Consider the following 1,085-nt stretch of genomic DNA (forward strand, 5'->3'; position numbering starts at 1 on the left):
GTTCTCCAGTCCGGCCGAAGAGGCGCTCCGGCGACGACGGAAGAGGTCAAGGCTAAGCCTGCCAGTAATAGAACCGCCGAGGTGCGAAGAGAAGGAGGAGCTCGGCCGGCCCTGTGTCGGCGGGAGCCGCCTCTCTGCCTTCGCCTGGGCGCGCAACTTGAAATCTACCCGAGGCTTTGCAGACGTCAGAGCGCTCTCTCCCTCCCCACACCGTCATCCACCCCCCACCCCACCCCCCCGCTTCTAGCTAAAGCGGCTCAGATTCGGAGTTCGCGTTTGTGCCCGCTTTGTCCTGTGCGAAGGGTCTCCCAAGAACTTGTTTGCCTCCGTGATGCAAACTGCGCTACTTGCGCGATCTTCAGGATTCCCAAGCCCAGAGACTGGAGTCAGCTGCGCTCGGACAGCGGGTGAACCTGCGTCCGGTTCGCAGGAGGCTGCGAGAAGGGAACACTTAACTGGATTTGGGGTTATGTGAAAGTTGTGATGTCTATGGAGATTCTCCGTCCTCCAGGTCATAGCTGTCCCAAAGATGCTTTTTCACGAGGCAACTGGACTTTCTTGCTTTCCTCTGAAGACGTTTCGCTTCTCATCCAAGAAGCTTCTTCAGCTCTGACTGGATGGTGCGGAACCCGTCTTCAAAGGAAAACAAGAAAGCCCAGTTGCCTCGTGGAAAAGCATCTTTGGGTTAAAGTTGTAATAATAAAGGCAAGTCCGTTGCTTTTTGTGGTTTCTGGTCCGCCCTTACTTTACAAGAGAGAATTTCTTTCGATTCAGTCCCGCTGATCTTGGCTGACTCAGGCATTTACAACGTCCTTTCATATTTACCTTTTCCTTTCACAGATTGACTGATGTAGCATCAAGTCTTCCTAACTTGTAGTGATCACGTATCTAGATTTTTCTCTGTGATGGTTTTTTCCCATCCTGGTTTTTCAGGTCTTCTCAACTCATCATTACTTTTGATTGAATCTGTCCACATTGCTTACTAATAACAATAACAATAACAACAACAACAACAACAACAACAACAACAACAACAACAATAATAATAATAATAATAATAATAATAATAATAATAATAATAATAA

This window comes from Vipera berus (genome assembly GCF_964194415.1).
Source record: "Vipera berus genome assembly, chromosome: 1".
NCBI lineage: Eukaryota > Metazoa > Chordata > Lepidosauria > Squamata > Viperidae > Vipera > Vipera berus.